At 41.7% G+C, this 19,584-nt stretch overlaps 1 protein-coding gene across 4 annotated transcripts in view; it reads right to left on the bottom strand.

The window, feature by feature from the left end:
* The window catches only part of ELMO1 (engulfment and cell motility 1), a 568,419-nt gene that overhangs the window by 277,956 nt on the left and 270,879 nt on the right, over positions 1 to 19,584 (bottom strand). The gene's annotated exons all lie outside the window — the stretch shown is intronic.

Below are 19,584 nucleotides of genomic sequence, written 5' to 3'. Positions count from 1 at the left end.
AATGTTTTGATCACTTTTAATAAGACCCCACATCTCACCTCTAGACTGTGAATTCTGAAATCAAAAAGGACCTGGCTTCCCAGCTGAATCCGCGCGTTTGAATACAGAGGCCGGGCGTGATGTCATAACATTGTGCCCGGCCTCCGATGATCATAGAGACTCCGGCGACCATCTGGTCTGCCGGAAATCTCGATGGTGAACATCCTGGGCCGGCAGATCCTGTGTCCGACTCATCGATACTAGCAGTGAGTCAGTCAACGCACCGTGGGAAGGATCAAGCGGGAGATTCGCCGGCTCTAAAAGACGATATCCCCGCTCAAAGCGGAGGACGTCATTTGGCGTAGGGCGGGCAGGAAGTGGTTAAAGACCTAAATTACACAGAAATGTGATTTCTATTTAATCAACTCAATTTAAAAGGGAAAGTATAATCGTATCAATATGTGGATGTTTAAAAAAAAAAAAACTGGATTTACAATTTTATATGTACATGAAGAAAGACATATTTGCTCTTTACACATGCAGATTTACTCCTTTTCATCACTAGAGAATGGTTGTGCTTCACTGTTCTTTCTCCCAAAACAAATCTGTTGATTAAAATAACAACACAAAGACGGAACCATAAGCATGTAAGAGACATAAAAACAATTCAGCTAAAGTGTATAGGTCAACAAATGGCTGCTTAAACACTTCCAGTCCATAGGACGTACCTGAACGTCCTTGAATGGAAAGGATAATATCTTGATCATCGCTACAGATGCAGCAATGGCCAAGATATCTGTGATTTTGTGTCCTGTAAAAGTAATCCTAGCGGCTAAAGATCCACTGGATTACTTTTACAGGTGGCGGAAGAGGCCCCCCTCCTACCGCATCCTCTACAAAACCTTCCAGTTTCGGGCTTAGTAAACAAGCATCAGATCAACCTGATCTTGGTGTGATCTGATGCTTTGAAGGCCAGAGGAGAGATATGGGGTCTAACCCCCTTAAGGCTTTTAAAGCATTGCCTATGGAGTGGTTTGGTGCTGGTCCATGGACTTATGCAATTTTAAAGTGTGAGATATTTCGTATATATTTCCTTGAATAACATCATCTTTTTGGTTTTTATTTTACCAACAAATTGAGTATTATATTGTGTTTTTTTGCATTAAAGTTCATTAAAGTGTATTTTTTTTTAAAAATGCATGTTTTTTAAAAAAACTGCTGCGCAAATAAAAATATGCAACACTCAACATTGTATTCTTTAGGGCCTCTGCTTAAGAAAAAAAGATACATGTTTGGAGGTTCTTCGTAGTTTTCTAGCAAAACAATTATGTTTTTTATGTGTAGGAGAGGCCAAGATTGGATGTGGTTAAGGCCTCATGCACACCGCGGCTCTTCTAAATTCTTTTCTCCTGGCAGGAGAAAAACAGTTGCAAAAACGTTCCTAATCCTACTTTAAATACGTTTAGGCATGTCAAGCATTTGGACAATTATTAATTTCATTGGCCAGAATATCAATTTATTCTGCTAAATGAAATGAAAAAACAATCAACCACTACAAGTGCCTAGCGTTAATGCGCATTTAGATGCTTTTACCCACGTTTAGACACGGCAGGTATTTTTGTATACTTAAAAGCTCCTCTTCAGAATGAGCAAGTGATGTATTTTTTTCTGCCTCCAAACTCCTGTAAACATAGGTTAAATAGAGAGGAGTTTAGAGGCAAAAAAAAGCTCAAGCAAGCATGAGGCCTTAATTCCACCCCTCTTCTACTCTTATAAAAGAGAGTAGTGTAAATACCCTTGGTCACGTTATCCAAGAGCGGCAGCTCCTCTGTGTCAGTGAGTGGCTGCTACATTAGATTGGAGGCAATGGAAGTTCGTGGGTCAACTGGACCACATTGTATGTGGGTATTGTAATGCCAAACAGGTGTTGCCATTGATTACTACATTGCGTATTGCCGTCACACCTTTGCCATCTTTTGGTCCCTTATGCAACATTCAGGGACCTTTAAGAATCCCTTCACTAAAGTAACAATGATGGTTATGGAAGACTTGATACAAGAATCCCGTGATATCCAAAAATGCTGCTCTTTCATATTTGTAGCTACTATGTAAACCAACAAAAATGTTTTTTCAACAGATGACAATAAAGGTGTGGTGGTGGTGGTGACATACCTTATTATCTTCCCAACAGAAACAAAGACAGCTAGATAAAAAAAAAAAAAGTTCTAACCCTTACCCACTAAATTAATTGCATTATTGTTGCAGGTTTACATTTTTATTGCAAGAGAAAAAAAAAAAAGGTAAAACTTTGGATTTCCAGTTATGTTTAAGCACTGTATAATGAACCGGTTGTGCTACATAATAAATATGTTCCGCTCCACTAATAAAATTGCACCATCTTTTAACAACAATACATTACAGAGCTCAGACAAGGCACGTATTTAAGAAAACAACAGATTATATAAAGCGGCTTGATTGCCAGCAAAAAAGACATGTTTCCTAATACATCACACACAGCCTATATAAAAGCATTGTTTTCTCCAGCAGAGTCTTCCATTTAATATATCTGCACAGGTTATTGCCCTAATCTAGACCATTTGACACCTTGGCCTCATTTCCAAAGATGAAATCTACGCTTGTGTGTAAAATTACCAATACATTCTAAGATATGCTATTAAAATTCCTACAATTTTACATCATTGCCCTGCTCTGTTTTCAGTGATGATGACTGCATGTGGAAGGAGAGATAAGCAGCAAATGTTATAGATGAACACTATAAATGAATAGTATAGATTTACTGCACTTGTGACTTTAGTAAATGCTAAAGGAATCCGATGATCGTATATAATATGCTGTGCAGAATATCCACCCCATGTAAATGTGTGTTCTGATGCAGCACACTGACTTGCTATTATTAGATTATAAAAAGGCCTTTTGTGCATGTTCAGTCATCCTCAGAAAGCAGAATGTGCCCGACTTCTACTCATTTCTAGCTGATTCTCTTCAGCTAGAAATGCATCCTCAAGGTTTTGTGCAGTTCAAAAAGCTCCACATTGATTGAAAGGTAACAGCAGGGCTTCAATGCAAGTTAAAGATAGAAAAAAATATAATATAGCATGTCTGTTCTTTATATGATGCACACCAGGTATTCCAGGAACAATGATGTGTATTTTCACCCTGCGGCTCACTTGCTTAAAAATAGATCTTCAAGGAAAAGAAGTGAATGTGCATGAATGCTGATCCATTTTCAGGCAGTAGGTGGCCTGCATATACAGTGCCTTGCAAAAGTATTCACCCCCCCTTGGCATTTTTCGTGTTTTGTTGCCTCGCAACCTGGACTTAATATGGATCGTTTGAGGATTTCCATAATTTAATTTACAGAACAGGTCCACAACTTTGAATCTCAATAGGAAAAACAAAAAACAAAACAAACAAAAAAAAAAACCACAAACATCTTCAAACAACAAATAGGACAAAATAACAGAAAAAGTCAATGTGCATAACTATTCACCCCCCTAAAGTCAATACTTTGTGGAGCCACCTTTTTCTGTTTCCATTGTTTTTATTACAGGTTTAAGTTAACCTACAGATGTTTACGTTTCATTAATCGTCATGTAATAGTTACAGTATGGATGCGTTATCCTATAGGATCAATTTTCTTGATCCAGTAAACCTTACTAAAACATGTTAATCACGAATATAGCATTTTTAAAGACAAAACGAGAAGAGAGAAGGAAAGGGGATGGGGCATAGTTTTGAATGGGGGAGAGGGGGGGGGGGGGGGGGTTAGGGATGGAATCAGAAAAGAGTAGGGTTGGGTGAGCCCCTTGACTCCAGGTATTTTATTAGCCCAGGATGAAGTGAGGGTTATTGAAAAGTGGAGCTGCTGGTGAGTGAGTGGATTGTAAGGGGTGCAATTTACATGCCGTGTCCCACAAACGCAAGGAGTGGGATAAAGAGGGTCTCAACACTGCCTGACAATCCTTTGCAGGGAACCTCATAAGAAGATCTAAGGCAGGGATATGCAATTAGCGGCCCTCCAGATGTTGCAAAACTACAAGTCCCATCATGCCTCTGCATCTGGGTGTCATGCTTGTGGCTGTCAGTGTCTTGCTATGCCTCATTGGAATTGTAGTTCTGCAACAGCTGGAGGTCCGCTAATTGCAAATCCCTGATCTAAGGGAATGGTGGGATTGGCCTGTGCCTCCAAGTAGACTCAAACAGGGCTACATCTTTCTTTAAAAATATCATATAACTGGACCAGTTGTGCCGCTCTATAGTAGTAAAAATGCGGAAATCCCAGTCCACCTCGCAATTTAGATCTATACAGGGTAGAACAGGCTACTCTATACCCTCCCTTGTTCCAAATTAATTTATATATCAGAGATTGTAACTTCTGAAATAAGGCTGGGGGAACCGGAATTGGGAGGGACCTAAAGTAATAAAGTATTCGAGGGAAAACGGTCATTATAACAGCTGCTATTCTACTCATCTAGGATATATTGTGTGTTTGCCAAGGTTTCAGGTCATGTTCTGTGGATTCAAAAAGAGGAGTGTAATTTGCGCTATACAGTGTAGCGATATCAGAAGTCAGTTTGACTCCGAGATATGGGAGCACCTGCGTACACAATTTAAAGAAGAAGAATGGCGGTATAGAGTTTAATGCCCCATACACACGGTCGAACATTCCGACCACAAAATCCGTCTGATTTTTTCCAGCAAATTTTGGCCGAAACTTGTGCTGCATACGCACGGTCACACAAAGTTGTCAGAAAATCTGATCGTTCAGAACGCGGTGACGTACAACACGTATGATGGAACTATAAAGAGGGCAGTAGCCAATAGCTCCAAGTCACTTTGGAGAAGTCCAACACCACCAAATTAAGGTAATTACCGCTCCAGTTGGTATCGCTTGTGTTCACACCATCCTAGTATATAGGAGATGAAGGGTGCCAGCTCAGCCAAGTGAAATGGCAGAAAATGGAAAAAGGACGGCCACACTCCAAAATAATGCCTTTATTGAATAAAGCTTGACCCATATCAATTAAAGACACAGGTCCAGATGAAAACTGATGCGTTTCACACCGTTAATGACACTTAATCATAGCTGTAGGACTACTGATCGCAATCTGTCATTTATACACAACAAAATAATATATGGTGGTCACCTGACCAATTGTATCTAATCCACATAGCAATCAGCTGTGGTCCTGCAAGAACTTTTCACACATGTGGAGGTGTAATCACAGAGGTGATCAAGGCAACCAATGTATTAGATAATATCAACCCATGAAAGAAAAAGGAACAAAATAATAAACATATATAAGAATTAATGCCCTGTTTTGTCTTCATCCTGCACATCGCACATTGATATTCAGCCACATACACGGAACGATATGCATACATACATTTTTAGAATTTTCTAACACATTTTTGTATTACATGTTTTGTCTTGCACATTTATTGATGTTTATACTTCACTTAATGGTTTTATTGGGTATTTGGCAGACACATGATTACCGTATGTTATGTATTTGATTTGGAAATATAATGTATGTACGGAGTGCCAAGGAGAGCGATCTGTTGTAGCCCATTAATCTAACATAATCTAACCCTGAATTTATAAGGTCATTCTTATAAAAGTTTATTATTTTGTTCCTTTTTCTTTCAAGGGTTGATATTATCTAATACATTGGTTACCTTGATCAGCTCCATGATTAGTCCTCCCCCACATGTGTGAAAGGTTCTTGCAGGACCACAGCTGATCGCTTTCTGGATTAGATACAATTGGTCAGGTGACCACCATATATTATTTTGCTGTGTATAAAAGACAGATTCAGTAGTCCTACAACTTTGATTAAGCCCCATTAACACTTTAGCTATCATCTGGACCTGTGTCTCCAATTGATGTATGGATCAAGCTTTATTCAATAAAGACATTATATTGGAGTGCGGCCATCCTTTTTCCATTTTCTGTGCTTTCGATAAGTCTCGATGAGCTTGCCGCATCTTACCACTGGGATTTCTGCCCATTCCTCCTTGCAAAACTGCTCCAGCTCCTTCAAGTTGGATGGTTTGTGCTTGTGAACAGCAATCTAAGCCCTTGTATACACGGTCGGAGAATCCGTCGGAATGTGTCCTATCGGACCGTGTCGTCGGATAATCCGACTGTGTGTGGTATGCATCGGACTGATTCCGTCCGAATATCCGTCGGACCCAATTTTCCAACATGTTGGAAATATTTCCCGACCAACTGGTTCGATCGGACATACTCCGATCATGTGTAGCGAATTTTGATTGGACCAAGTGCCACGCATGCTCAGATCAAATTCCTACATCAAAGCTATTGGCTACTAGCCTGAATGTAGTCCCATCGTAATGAAATTACGTCATCACGTTCTGAAAGATCTGATTTTTCGACAACTTATTCCGACCGTGTGTATGCAACAGTTTCGGGCACAATCCGTCTGACTAAATCCGACGGACAAAATCCGACGGATTTGGTTGGCAAAATCTCCGACCGTGTGTACAGGGGCTAAGTCTGACCACAGATCTTCTATTGGATTGAGGTCTGGCTGGGCTTTGACTAGGCCATTCCAACACATTTACATGTTTCCACTTAAACCACTCAAGTGTTGCTTTAGCAGTGTGTTTGGGGTCATTGTCCTGCTGGAAGGTAAACCTCCATCCTAGCCTCAAATCACACACAGAGTGGTACAGGTTTTTCTCAAAAATAACCCTGCATTTAGCACCATCCATCTTTCCCTCAACTCTGACCAGTTTCCCAGTCCCGACTGCTGAAAAGCATCCCCACAGGATGATGCCGCCTCCACCATGTTTCAATGTGGAGATGGTGTTCTTTGGGTGATGTGATGTGTTGGATTTGCACCAGACATAGTGTTTTCTTTGATGGCCAGAAAGTTCCATTTTAGTCTCATCAGACCAGAGCACCTTCCTCCATACATTTTGCAAGCCTCCCACATGCCTTTTCGCAAAGCTCAAAAACGCACCATTGTGTTTTCGCTGAAAGTAATGGCTTTCTTCTGGCCACTCTGCCATAAAGCCCAACTCTATGGAGCGTACGGCTTATTGTCGTCCTATGTACAGATACACCGGTCTCTACTGTGGAACTCTGCAGCTCCTCCAGGGTTACCTTAGGTCTCTGTGCTTCCTCTCTGATTAATGTCCCCCTTGCCCAGTCTGTGAGTTTTGGTGTGCGGCTGTCTCTTGGAAGGTTTGCTGTTGTGCCATGTTCTTTCCATTTGGTTATGAAAGATTTGATGGTGCTCCTAGGGATCATCAAAGATTTGGATATTTTTTTATAACCTAACCCGGACTTGTACTTCTCAACAACATTGTCCCTTACTTGTTTGGAGAGTTCCCTGGTCTTCATGGCAGTGTTTGGTTAGTGGTGCCTTTTGCTTAAGTGTTGTAGCCTCTGGGGCCTTTCAAAAAGGTATGTATGTGTAATGACAGATCATGTGAAACTTGCACACAGGTGGACAGTTCACTAATTATGTGACTTCTGAAGGTAACTGGTTGCACCAGAGCTTATTATGGGCTTCATAACAAAGGGGGTGAATACATACGCACATGGCAATTATCAGTTTTTTATTTCTGAAAAATAGTTTTACGTATATATTTTTCACATTTTGCTTCACCGACTTAAGACTATTGTGTCCTGATCCATCACATATAATTCCGATTAAAAAAACATAAAGGCTGTAATGTAACAAAATAGATAAAATGCCAAGGGGGGTGAATACTTTTGCAAGGCACTGTACATCACCCGACGTCAATGCAGACTGGTGAGTCAGACACAGACAAACTCTGGACAGCCAATTTATTTATAAAATGAATCAGAAATGAGCACAGGCAAACTGATTAGGTAAAGTGTACATTATCTATATAGATGCTGCTGGCAATGGTGCTTATGTACTGCCTTCTGTATAAAACAAAATATATACCTGGTCTCCAAAGACAAGAATGATGTATTGCCCTAGTCTCATGTGTCTGTCTTTTTCCACTTACTAAGCAGATAAATCAATGCAAACTGCTGACACTGAAATGTGCGATAAACTAAAAATTGTTAATAAAAACAAGTTAGTAAATCTTTTAAAGTAAAACTCTTTATGGACAACTTGGAAACTTCAATCTGAGCAGTAATCATTTTGTTCTGCTGTGCCTGCTGAGTCTTTCGGACTGACCAAGTTCAGATTCTGATTGTTGCTATAGGGCTTGGTCAAATGAAGAGCGATAAAGAGGGATAGGAGAGGAGGGAGGGAGAGAAAAGGAAGTGGGAAAGAGACAAAATATAAAGAGAGAAAAAAGAAAAAGGAGAGGGAGAGGGAGAAGGAGAGAGAGAGGGAGAGAGGGAGAGAGGGAGAGAGAGAGGGAGAGGGCTAAGGAGAAAAGAAACGAGAGAAAGAGAAGACAGAGAACAGAGAGAAAAACGAGAGAAAGCAAAAGACAGGACTGGTGGCATATTTTATTTTGCATGGAGTTTTAGTCTTGTAATTTGCCAAATATGATATGTTAATGCCTTAAAAACGCATGCAATGGGTAGATTATTTCATGAAATATTTGCTTTAATGGATACCTGTATTATCAAATAAATTACAATTATTCTTTTTCCCCAGACCCTTAATGTAAGGTCCCCTCCCTTCCCCTTCCTTAGATGCATATATAGGCAGGTGCATTCTGTACTTCCCACTGTAGGTGGCGGTGAACCACCAATACATCAGAAGAAGGAAGTTGTGGCGAGTTCCTCTATGACTTCCTGCGAACACCAGGAGAACAGGTGTCTAACTGGATGCTTGCCACTGTAGGCATCTTGGGTGAGGGCAGAGCTTATTAAAAGGCCCTGGCCCTCCGATTTGGCATGCATTATGCAAGTGGTTAGTGTAGGGACAGGCTCCCTGTCTATCAAGACCAGCGCATAGTGTCAGGGAGGGGTTTCAGATAAGTAGGGAAAGTGCAGGGAATACATCATGCCCTCTCAGGAACCCTCCCATTTGGGCATGCCCCAGCCAGGCCACATTCCCACTCCACACTGCAAAAGCTGTTGGCATCATCTCAAGATAACATTCTTCAGCTACTGCTTTGTAAGTGGTTCCAGTCGGCTGTACCTACCCACAGGGCCTAATTGTGCATTGTTGGGACTTTACTCATACATTGTGCTCATTCACCTTGGCCTCTGTGTGATCTCCGCTTGCCAACACACCATGCTGCACCCTGATATCACATACATATCTGAATCTGATGTTCAAGCCCTGCTGCAAATCTCCAAATTCTCCATCAGCAATCCTATTGCTGCTAACCATGCCTGTGAAGTCGGTCCCAACAGTCTTCTAGGGAGCCTTCTTCTAGACTGCCACAATCTTTTTTCCACTGGTTGTGCCAGCACAGTTGATCCCAATAGGCTTCTACGGAGCAGTCTCCCAAATGCCCACAGTCTTACTGCTACTGGCTCTGCCTATATAGCCATTCCCATGTACTTCTCTAGAGCTGCCTCTCAAGTGTCTCCAGGATGGGGGGATGATCCCAGTTTATGGGGATTTACTCAGCAGATGTGGACAAAAAATAAATAAAAAATAGCTGCGTCTAAAACAGGGAAGAGGTTAAAGCAGTAGTAAACTGCTCTCAAAAAAAATAAAATAATTGGGGCCCCCTGCACTGTTATGCCATAATGTGCTAGTATGCATGGAATATTAGCACAATATGACAAACTTACCTGCACACAGAGCCCGCCAACACAGCACTGTCATGGCTCCCAGTTGCTTCTATCTTTAACCTGTCTTCCTGCTGGGTTTGCAGGCTTCAGGTCTATGAATGACCGAGGCTGCAATGACGTTACTCCCGTGCATGCACCCGGGAACCCCAGCCCTGGCACAGAGCTCTGAAGTGACAGCACAGGTATGCCATGCTTTCAGAATGCATGTGCAAGTAAAGTCACCAGCTGCAGCCCATGTGAATATCTACCAAACGGTGGAAGTTTAGGAGATATTCACTGTACCTACAGGCAACGCTGTATCCTGGCTTAGCCGACAAGGCCCAGGCCTGGGGCAGTACGAAAAGAGTCCCCGCTGGTTTGGGCTACACTGTTAGTGTAGCACCAGTCTTATGGGGCGGACTGGGCTGAGAGGCAAATTAGTCTAGCCCCCCATAAAGTGGCTGCACTGCTTACGGTATGTAGGCAGCCGGTATTCCACAACTGGGGGGCACGTCGCTTCTACTTTTGACTGTCCTCTCATCCTGGACCATAAACCTTCCTCACTGTGCTTCCTCACTGGGCAGCAAAAAACCTAAATACGCTACTGTCTACAGGTAAGCCTTATTATAGGTTTACAAGTTAAAAAGTGGACTTTATTATCACTTTAAGGGAGACCGGCAAAATAGATTAAACTGTATTTTACAGTAATGCTTTAATTTAAACAGAGAAGCCATTTTAATAGACAAGAACATAGAATATTTTTATTCTGATTTATTGCAGATGTATAATTAAGAACTTAAACTGTGTAACAATATTAAATCATTTTATGGATGCTGCATATACACTAGAGAGAATCTAGTGAAACAAAACACAGTAGCAATGTCAAACAGTACAAAATTTAGGTCCTGGCATATGGGATAGTTCACAAGGTGGCTGCCAAGTGTAGCAGCCATTTTTCAGATTCAGCTTTTATAACCATCCAGGGACACAACATAATCTCATACTGACTTCACTGGAAGTTGCAGAAACCCTGCGTGTCTGTCAGTAAAATGAATTGCTGCAACAGGACAGTAACTTTCATGACTCTCTTGTATAATGAGGAAAGTTACAACACATCAGCATAAATATGCATCGACAAAAGGAACAATATAAGAATGTAAATTATCTGCACCAAAAATATAGCATTTAAAATGTATGTGTGTTTTCAAAGGCTAGTAGTACCTTGTAAACAAAAGTCAAAGGAATAAAGATTCCAACCTATGGATAATAACAAAATAATGTGCCAGTAGACATGAAAATAAAGATTTTTGTACTTGCCATAAAACATTTTATCTTGGAGTCCATTGAGGGATATAAGATTTATTTAACATTTGTAATATACTACATTGGGATTGGTAACAAGCAAACAAAAAAGCTGCAAGATAACCCCTTCTATTACCAGCATGACTCAGTTTTGTGGCAAAGCAGTACAATTATCATGATCATAAAAACAGGAACCTGTGTCCCTCAATGGACTCGAAGAAAAGCATTTCATGGGCAAATATGAAAATCCTATTTTCTTTCTCATACACTGAGGGATACAGGAAGTCTTTAACCTTAGGAACCACAAAAAGCAGTCAAATTGAGGAGTGGGCAACAGTGCAAACAAATGCTAATAGGCCCAGGAGAGAGAAAAACAGAGAATTGGGGACTGTCTACAACTCAAATTGCTGTTTGAGGACCCTTACACCCAATGCTGCTATCAGATGTGGCTGAAACATCCAACCAGTAGAACTTAGAGAACATAACAAGTAGCAGCCTGCCTTGGAAATCTGAGAATCAGATGCTTGTTGAAAAGCTGAAGAAGCACCAACAGATCTAAAAGAATGCATCTTTAAGAGTGAAACCCAACCTATGCGACTATACAGTAGGTTTGAATGATGGTTTGTCTGAGCCACCTGGAGATGTGCATCATTTTGGGGATGGGATGAAAAAAAGGGGAATGAGTTTCTCTGAAAGAAGCAGTGGCTAAGAGATAGGACTTTCTGCAGCCCACACAACATCAAGACAATGTAGGCAAGTTTCCTTTTGGTGAACTAGAGCTAGACAGAGGGATGGGAGCACAATGTCCTGGTTAAAATAACAGGCAAATACTACTACAGGCAAGGAGGAAGTCCAGAGCCTTAACACCACCTTTCCCATAGTTACATAGTAGGCGAGGCTGAAAAAAGACACAAGTCCATCAAGTTCAACCTATGTGTGTGAGACTTTATGTCAGTATTACATTGTATATACCTGTATGTTGTGGCTGTTTAGGTGCTTATCTAATAATTTTTTGAAATTATCGATGCTCCTCGCTAAAACCACCGCCTGTGGAAGAGAATTCCACATCCTGACCGCTCTTATAGTGAAGAACCCTATACGCAGTTTAAGGTTAAACCAATTTTCTTCTAATTTTAGTGAATGGCCGCACGTCTTCTTAAATTCCTTATATCTCTATTGTGGGGTCACCATTACAGTATTTGTACATTGAAATCATATCCCCTCTCAAGCGTCTCTTCTCCAGAGAGAATAAGTTCAGTGCTCGTAACCTTTCCTCATAACTAATGTCCTCCAGTCCCTTTATTTGATTTGTTGCCCTTCTCTGGACTCCCTCCAGTTGCAGTACATCCTTCCTGAGGACTGGCGCCCATAACTGGATGGCATACTCCAGGTGCGGCTGGACCAGAGTCTTGTAGAGTGGGAGAATTATGGTTTTATCTCTGGAGTTAATCCCCTTTTTAATGCATGCCAATATTCTCTTTGCTTTGCTTGCAGCAGCTTGGCATTGCATGCCATTGCTGAGCCTGTCATCTACTAAGAGCCCCCACCCCCCCGGGTCCTTTTCTATCCTAGATTCCCCAGAGGTTCTCCCCCTAATTGGTAGATTGCATTCATATTTTTGCCATCCAAATGCATTATTTTAAATTGTTCTACATTAAACCTCATTTGCCATGTAGTTGCCCACCCCATTCATTTGTTCAGATCTTCTTGCAAGGTTTCCACATCCTTTGGAAAAGTTATTGCCCTGCTTAGCTTAGTATCATCTGCAAATATAGAGCTTGAGCTGTTGATCCCATCCTCCAGGTCATTTATGAATAAATTAAATAGGATTGGTCCCAGGGCAGAACCCTGGGGGACACGACTTTCCACCCCGGACCATTCCAAGTACTCTCCATTTATCACTACCCTCTGAACTCGCCCCTGTAGCCAATTTTAAATCCATTTACTCACCTATTAGGGTCAATGCCGACAGACCTTAGTTTGTACAGTAAATGTTTATGGGGAACTGCATCAAATGCTTTTGCAAAATCCAGATACACCGTCTACTGGTCTCCCTTTATCTAGATGACCACTCACCTCCTCATAGAAGGAAGGTTAATAGATTGGTTTGGCAAGAATGAATCTTCATGAATATATTACTGCTAATGATACCGTTGTCGTTTTTTTTTTTTTTTTTTTTCATAAACCGTGTCTGGGTAAGGTCTCTTCCTTTCTCCTTCTCTTCCTTTTTAAAGCACTTTACATAGGTATTTAGATATTTAGGGATGTACTCTCTATATACATAGATTATGGGTATGACAATAATTTCATGCCATACATACACCCTGTGTTCATATATCAAATATATGTTCTTAATTCTATCTATGTTGGGATTCTACTGCAGATGTGACTTACCACACTATCCGGCTGCCGATACCTGCACCCACTCCCTATATTTATGGGGGGTGTGGCATACGTGTGACCTCTCGTGAGCCACGCCACTGGTTCTCTGACCCTACCTTCTCTCCCCTTGGCACCCTGGAGGTATATATGGACCGGGTAACATTCCAGATGGGTGAAGGAAATTGAGGCACCATCTTATGGGGGAACTCCATCAAAAGTATCATAACTCATTTTATTTCTTTGGAAGTACACCATTGGGTAAATTATACTAACAAATATGAGGTATTCCCAGTACAAATAACACTTGATATATTTATTCAGTGTAATTTTGTTTTTATCAACAGACCATCTCTCTGAAGAAGACCCCCCAGGGGGTTGAAACGCGTTAGGACTATATTTTTACTGCATCATATTATACAGTGTCATTTATAGCTGTGTCTGTTAGTGTACGTCCATTGATATCATTGTACTCTGTATATAAGAATCCGTTTTTAATTGTTCAGGTGGAGCTCATGTTTTTACCAAACATTAAAATTACTTTTCATATTATTTTGATATGCATCTATTACTGTTTTTTGCTGCCTAAAAACCCCGTTTGTGGGGGAACTTGTTCTACTATGATACTGTTGTCATTACTAAAATTTTGTATATAGTCCCTTATCATCCTCTCCAAGAGTTTGCATACTATTGATGTTAGGCTAACTGGTCTGTAGTTCCCAAGGATATATCTTGGTCCTTTTTTAAATATTGGTGCTGATTGGAGAAAAGCCAATGTAGCTGGTACCATTCCAGTCAGTAGACTGTTTGTTAAAAATTAGGAACAATGGTCTGGCAATTACTTGACTAAGTTCCTCAAGGACCCACGGGTGCAAGCCATCTGGTACTGGCGACTTATTAATGTTAACTTTTTCTAAGTCTATTTCTAATTATGTCCTCTGTTAGCCATGAGGGAGCTTCCTGTGACAAGTCATGAGGATAAACATCACAGTTTTGGTTACTGAAGCCCCCCCCCTGATTCCCTTGTGAAGACGGAGGAGAAGAATAAATTCAATACCTTCGCCATCTCTCCATCCTTACTAAACAAATTCCCTTCATCATTCTTTATGGGACCAATATGATCTGACCTCCCTTTTTTACTATTTATGTACTTAAAGAATTTCTTGGGATTTTTGTTACTCTCCTCCACTATGTGCCTTTTGTGTGCTGATGATGATCACAGAGCCTTGAATTTTTTGAAGGCCTTCTCTTTTGCTTTTATATAAATTCTTACGTTGGAGTTAAGCCACCCAGAGCTTTTATTAACTCTTTTAAATTTATTTCCCATTGGGATGCACTGGCTAATACCCTAATTTAATATGCTGTTAAAGCGACCCCATTTTCCTCTGTGTTCTTTGTTCCAAAGATTTTATCCCATTTAGTATCTTCTAGCAAGCTTCGTAGTATAGGGAAGTTGGCTCTTTTGAAATTCAGTGTCTTTGTATTCCCCGTATGTTTCCTATTTGTGCGATTTATACTGAAACTAATTGACCTGTGATTGCTGTTTCCTAAATTGCCCCGTATTTCCACATCCATGATTAGGTCTGTATTGTTGGTAATCAGTAGGTCTAGTAACTTTGTTTCTAGTTGATGTATTTACCATATGACCCATGAAATTATCCTGCAAGACATTTAGGAACTGGTGAGCCTTAGATGAATGCTTGGATCCTTCCATTCAGTCTATGTCTGGATAATTAAAATCCCCCATTATAATGACACTCCCCATCTTTGCCGCTAATCCAAATTGTGATAGGAGGTCCGTCTCCACCTCCTCCCTCTGATTAGGGGGCTTATAGCATACTCCCAATATTACTTTCCCCTTAGTTTCCTCCCTTTGTAGCGCTACCCATAAGGATTCCACCTCCTCCCTTGCTCCCTTAGTGATGTCATCTCTCACATTTACTTGTACATCATTTTTGATATACAGGCATACCCCTCCCCTTCCCTTCCTAGACTGTAAGCGCCAACGAGCAGGGCCCTTTGATTCTTCCTATATTGAATTGTATTGTAACTGTACTGCTGCCCTCAAGTTGCAAAGCTCTGAGCAAACTGTTGACACTATATAAATCCTGTATTATAATAATAATAACATCTCTAATGGTTTCAAATTACAGTTTTTGAAGTGGAGACCATATTTAGATTCCACAGAGTTACAGACGATGAGCTACATAAGCGACCCCTATACACAGGTCTTTGTGAGAGGCCAGTCTTTGAATAGGATAGAAAGGCAAAAAAATGTCCCTTAATGCTAGGAGCCAAATACTGGTCCAGACCCAGCTGGAAGGAGAGATTTGTCCCACATAGAAACCCCTAGGATGGGAGCCCCAAGAAATGTACCAAGTTCAGTATGCCATCCACATCCAATGATAGACACTGAAGGAAGTAGCCTTCTTTACTTATAGCATCATAGGAATCAAAGATTCTTGGATTACCCCGTCTCTCATAACCTGGGCTTCAAAACCCATGCTGCTTACGCCAGAGATCATGAAGTGACCTTCCAGCAGGATGGTCCACTGCAACAGAGGCAGCCAAATCACCCAAAACTCCAGAATGTTAATCAGGAGAAGGGATTCCTCTAACAACCTAGTTAGCTGCACAGACAGGGTGCCCAGGATTCAGGGAAAGTCAATGGGTTCAGGGGGAAGGGCCTCCCCCTGCTTTAGGGCTGAAGCCATGGATATGATTGGACCAGTGCCGAGATTGAATTAAGAAATGAGGTTGGATCTGAGCTGTTGGATCAGTTATCTTGCAAGAGTTAAATCAGATATACAATCTGAAGTAGATATAGAAAGGCTCAGGAGTACACTTGTGACCTCTGCAGTCAAAGTCAGCAAAAAACTGGGTGATCTGGGCTATAAAGTTTTGAATGACTGTAGTAAACACTTCAGTTGTCAGGGTAGAGGACTCAACCACACCCAATGGCTAAAGGTAATTCCAAAGACAGAACAGACTCTAGGAGCAAAATTCAATAAGATTTCATGCTGCAAACGTGGGCACTGCCAATAGGTGTGCTGAAAGTAGCTATAAAGCTGTTGAAATGCAAACTGGGTACACTGGCTACAGCCGGATTGTGTGGCTGCCCCCACCCCTGCCCTCTGGCGTCTAGAATAAGATATGTTGAGACTGTAGCAGTAAACCCAAGAGGAAAGAGGGAAATCTGATGGGAACCCTGATGTAAAGGGGACTAAGATATTGACTTTAAAGTAAGGGGGGGCTCTGATAAAGACCCTGATGCAACCAGGGACTCTAAAGCCCCATACACACTATCAGATTTTCTGCTGATTTTTGTCTTCAGATTTACCAAAACCATGTAGTGCAAGGGCCTGCCTGATTGCATACAAATTGAAACTCTTAAGATTTGACCTCATATTATATGGTTTTGGTAAATCTGAAGAAAAAAAAATCAGCAGAAAATCTGATAGTGTGTATGGGGCTTGAGAAGGAACCAGATGTAATATGTGGACGCTTATGGGGACCATGATGTAATGTCACAAATAGAGCTGGACGAAAAGTTCAGCAAAAGTTCAGCCCGAACATCGCCTGTACGCCCGTTCAGCGAACACCCGAATTTGCAGTGCACGCAGTGAGATGTCCGCCCACAGGGCGCCCCACAATGCACTGCACCCTGCACAGCGCATTCCAAGTCCTGAATGGGCAAAGCTTTTTAGGGCACAGTGAATAGCTGGTTTTTAAGGAGCGGGTCGGGAAGCTGGCCGCAGCGCTCTTAACCGGTTCAGAACCAGCCGCCACAGTTATACTGCGGCAGGTTGGTCCGGCTGCGTGAAGCGTCGTAGCTATATGTCGCGCCTGAGCTCCCCCCTGCCCGCCGTGACCATTGGATTCGATCAGGAACCGATCAATGCCCAGGCCCCGGCCAATGATGGCCTGGATCTAGTGATCGGTCAGGATGAATGAGATCCTTCCTCGTCGTGTAAGGGTAAACACTGACAGGGGAAGTGATGTCATCTCTCCTCGTGTCGGTCTTTTCCGTTCCAGATCAAGGAGAGATAACATCTAAAAGTGAGTTGCACAACATTACACTGACACCAGGTCATGTAGGCACACAATTCACCCCCCGATCACCTCTACCACCCCAGTTAACTCCTTCACCACCTGTCACTGTGTCACCCAGTACAGCAATCAGATTTTTTTGATCCTTGTACTGGTGTGATTAGTGACAAAAATCAGCATTGGGGCAATTAGTATTAGCCCCAGATAGGTCTAGGGATGCCCCAAACCCACTCCAATAAAGGTTTAACCCCTTGATTACCCCATCACCTGTGATCACTGTATAAGTTTCACGGGTGATGCAGTTTAGCTAGATTTTTAATATAGCATCAGAGCTGTATTTTACCCAATAAAGGTTTAACCAGCGGCCTAGTACATCCTGGTCCTACATCTAGCACTGCAGTAACACTGGGTGATGTGGCAAGTCTCATAAGTGCAGTTCAAGCTGGCGAGGTGGCAAGCATGAGTAGTGTCCCACTGCCACCAAGAAGAAGACAAACACAGGCCCATCGAGCCCATAGTGCCCTTCCTGCTGCATTTGCCAATCCTAATTGGGATCCCACCACTTCTGCAGCACCCGTACTTCCTCCATTCACTGGCCAATCTGGAATTCAGGTGGAAACTGTTGATTTTACGTCATTTGATTTTTATTCGCTGTTTTTCACCGAAGATCTCTATAGATCTATTGTAGACCAAAGCAATTTGTATGCTGGTTAATTCATCGATGCTAACCCCCAGCTGACCCTTGCCAGAAAATGGAAACCAATTACGGTTTCCGAATTTAAGACCTTTCTGGGCTTATCCCTCCTCATGGGCATAACTAAAAATGAGTGAGTGAGTTGCGGTCATATTGGTCCACTGACCCAATTCATCATATGCCCTTGTTCTCTGCCTCCATGACCAGGACACGATACGAGCAGATCTTGTGGTTCATGCACTTCAATGACAATGAACTCTGTCATCCTCGGGGTGACCCTGGATTTGATCGGCTCTACAAAATTCAGCCCTTCGTAAACCACTTGAACCAACGCTTTGTACCTCTACCCAAAGAACACCCCAAAGAAAATGTTGTGTCTGCAGTAAATGCGGATTTAGGCGTGGCACCCACTTTTATGGTCCCTCCTGTCCTAACCAACCTGGTCTCTGCATTGGTGAATGTTTCAAATGCTACCACACGCTAGTGGAGTTTTAGCGTAGGGTATAGCACCACACAGTCCTAGGCACACTAACACAGGGTCTCAAAAGATGTGATGGCCATCACATTTTGAGAGACCCTAGTTCAGTTTAGAGTTTTTCTAAAAGTGAAAAAAAAAACACACAAAAAATAAAGATAAAAAATCCAAAAATAGTTGTAGTTGTATTTTTCTTCTCTCTCTATTGTTCTCGCTCTTATGTTTGCTCTCTGTCTGCTCTACTGTTCGATCACTATTGTTCTATATCTATCATTCACTTTGTTTTATTTTTACTTAGTTTAGTTTTGTTGTGTTTGCTTTGCAGGTATGGTATGTTATAGTGCAATTTTGGTTTATTGTTAACCATCATTTGCTTAGCAGATACGCCATTTAGCTTCAGCGCAGATTTATTTATCTTGACAGCAACAACATTTTCTCCCACAATACATAAAGCCCTGACTCCATCGCTGTCAGAGGTGATTTCACCACCACAGTAAAAAAAAAGAGAATATATGTAGAAGCATGGGGGCAGGGGTGGGGGAGCGATTTGCTCCTAACATTAGGGGTGGATTGCCCCCATGCTTCGGCATATATTTTTTTTTAGGCACAGATTGCAAGGTTTTATTTTTACTATGTTTTATTGTATTTGCTTTGCAGGTATTGCAAGTCTTAGCCCCTGTACACACGGTCGGAGATTTTCACAACCAAATCCGTCGGATTTTGCCCGTGGGATCTTGTCCGAAACTGTTGCATACACACGGTCGGACAAAGTTGGCGAAAAATCTGATCTTTCAGAACGTGATGACGTAATTTCAGCTGCAGCACGGGTTTATTTATCTTGGCAGCAACAGCGTTTGCTCCCACAATACATAAAGCCATGACTCCAGCGCTATCGGAGGTGATTTCACCACCACAGTTAAAATAAAATGGTGCATGTATGCCCATCATTAGAAGTGGGTGGATGAAGGGTGGTATTCTAATGGTGGGCATACC

Source organism: Lithobates pipiens, unplaced genomic scaffold (genome assembly GCF_037356315.1).
Source record: "Lithobates pipiens isolate NorthernLeopardFrog02 unplaced genomic scaffold, aLitPip1_a1.2 Scaffold_19, whole genome shotgun sequence".
Taxonomy (NCBI): Eukaryota; Metazoa; Chordata; class Amphibia; order Anura; family Ranidae; genus Lithobates; species Lithobates pipiens.
Note: the sequence above shows the minus strand (reverse complement) of the source record. Positions and strands in the feature narration are given on the sequence as shown.